This window comes from Styela clava, chromosome 14 (assembly GCF_964204865.1).
Source record: "Styela clava chromosome 14, kaStyClav1.hap1.2, whole genome shotgun sequence".
NCBI lineage: Eukaryota > Metazoa > Chordata > Ascidiacea > Stolidobranchia > Styelidae > Styela > Styela clava.
The window spans coordinates 7,705,803-7,708,302 of record NC_135263.1 but is presented as its reverse complement, the minus strand read 5'-3'; the positions used below and the strand labels follow the sequence as shown (position 1 = coordinate 7,708,302).

Genomic DNA, 2,500 nt, shown 5'->3' with positions numbered 1-2,500 from the left:
GCTCCACTCCTGGTGGTGCCCTTCCGTCAATTCCTTTAAGTTTCAGCTTTGCAACCATACTTCCCCCGGAACCCAAAGACTTTGGTTTCCCGGAAGCTGCCGGAAAGGTCGTCATGGTAACGCCTCCCGATCGCTAGTTGGCATCGTTTATAGTCAGAACTAGGACGGTATCTGATCGTCTTCGAACCTCTGACTTTCGCTCTTGATTAAAGAAAACATTCTTGGCGAATGCTTTCGCAGTAGTTCGTCTTCCGCCGATCCAAGAATTTCACCTCTAACGGCAGAGTACGGACGCCCCCGTCTGTCCCTCTTAATCATTACCTCGTGCTCCGAAAACCAACAAAATAGAACCGAGGTCCTATTCCATTATTCCATGCAACACTATGCAGGCGAACAGCCTGCTTTGAACACTCTAATTTTTTCAAAGTAAACTTATCGGCCACCGCCGACACTCAGTCAAGAGCACCGACGGAGAACCGAAGGTGAGGCGAACGCAACCAGTGACACGCCTTGCGACGGACCGGCGGCGCTCGCCCAAAATCCAACTACGAGCTTTTCAACCGCAACAACTTTAGCATACACTGTTGGAGCTGGAATTACCGCGGCTGCTGGCACCAGACTTGCCCTCCAATGGATACTCGTTAAGAGTTTTAGGATGTACTCATTCCAATTACAGGGCCTCGTTAGAGTCCTGTATTGTTATTTTTCGTCACTACCTCCCCGTGTCGGGAATGGGTAATTTGCGCGCCTGCTGCCTTCCTTGGATGTGGTAGCCGTTTCTCAGGCTCCCTCTCCGGAATCGAACCCTGATTCCCCGTTACCCGTTATCACAAAGGTAGGCACGTAGCGTACCTTCGACAGTTGATAGGGCAGACACTTGAATGATACGTCGTCGGTGCAGAGACCGTACGATCCGCGTGGTTATCCAGAGTCATCAAACGTCACAGGACGAACCCGGTCGGTTTTGATCTGATAAAAGCGCGCCTCCCGAAGTCGGCGCTTAATGCATGTATTAGCTCTAGAATTACCACAGTTATCCACTTCGCTTACGAGACCAAATAAACCAAGACTGATTTAATGAGCCATTCGCAGTTTCGCTTTACGAGAACTCGTACTTGCACCTGCATGGCTTAATCTTTGAGACAAGCATATCACTACTGGCAGGATCAACCAGATAGCTGCGACAGCTGCGCTCGGCCCTTGCTGGGCCGCCCGGCGCGTGCTCGTCGCATTCGTTTAAGACCGAGGCGATCGCCTGCGGCCGTACTCAGCTTCGACAGTCGCTGGCCGCGACGTCCACGCTCTCGCCGGCAGTGCCAGGCGGAGCGATTTGCGTTTTTTCTTTGCTCGCCCTCTCTCGGGCTCGATCCATTCAGTTTCGCACAAACAAGAGCTCTGCCGGCCGCCTGCAGCGGTGCCTAAAACCCGGGCATAACAATGCGACCGTTCTGCTAGGCCGACAAGCGCTCAAGCCAGACGCTCGATCGAACGCCCCCTACATATTAGTCGAGACAACGGCTCGCTCATTAGCATCGCGTTTGTACTTTAACTTTTTTTGGCTCGGCTTCTTTCGACGCCGATGCCGGCGACGCAGCACTCTCTCGCCCGCCAGCCACCGAGAAAAGGGTGCGCTCCGACCGGCCCCGCACCGCTCTTTCTTGGCTCATTCGAAATTACTGTCTTTCGCTCTGACATGCCTTACCTAGGGTTAGGTTAGTATGCTTGCACGTTTGTACTTTAACTTTTTTCGGCTCGGCTTCTTTCGACGCCGATGCCGGCGACGCAGCACTCTCTCGCCCGCCAGCCACCGAGAAAAGGGTGCGCTCCGACCGGCCCCGCACCGCTCTTTCTTGGCTCATTCGAAATTACTGTCTTTCGCTCTGACATGCCTTACCTAGGGTTAGGTTAGTATGCTTGCACGTTTGTACTTTAACTTTTTTCGGCTCGGCTTCTTTCGACGCCGATGCCGGCGACGCAGCACTCTCTCGCCCGCCAGCCACCGAGAAAAGGGTGCGCTCCGACCGGCCCCGCACCGCTCTTTCTTGGCTCATTCGAAATTACTGTCTTTCGCTCTGACATGCCTTACCTAGGGTTAGGTTAGTATGCTTGCACGTTTGTACTTTAACTTTTTTCGGCTCGGCTTCTTTCGACGCCGATGCCGGCGACGCAGCACTCTCTCGCCCGCCAGCCACCGAGAAAAGGGTGCGCTCCGACCGGCCCCGCACCGCTCTTTCTTGGCTCATTCGAAATTACTGTCTTTCGCTCTGACATGCCTTACCTAGGGTTAGGTTAGTATGCTTGCACGTTTGTACTTTAACTTTTTTCGGCTCGGCTTCTTTCGACGCCGATGCCGGCGACGCAGCACTCTCTCGCCCGCCAGCCACCGAGAAAAGGGTGCGCTCCGACCGGCCCCGCACCGCTCTTTCTTGGCTCATTCGAAATTACTGTCTTTCGCTCTGACATGCCTTACCTAGGGTTAGGTTAGTATGCTTGCACGTTT

At 53.9% G+C, this 2,500-nt stretch overlaps 1 non-coding gene across 1 annotated transcript in view; it reads right to left on the bottom strand.

Moving 5' to 3' along the window:
* LOC144432264 (small subunit ribosomal RNA) overlaps nt 1-1,177 on the bottom strand; it is a 1,810-nt gene extending 633 nt beyond the window's left edge. Inside the window, exon 1 of the ribosomal RNA XR_013480500.1 lies at nt 1-1,177. This exon is cut by the window's left edge and continues 633 nt beyond it. This is a non-coding gene — a ribosomal RNA (small subunit ribosomal RNA).
* Between the last annotated feature and the right edge of the window lie 1,323 nt (nt 1,178-2,500).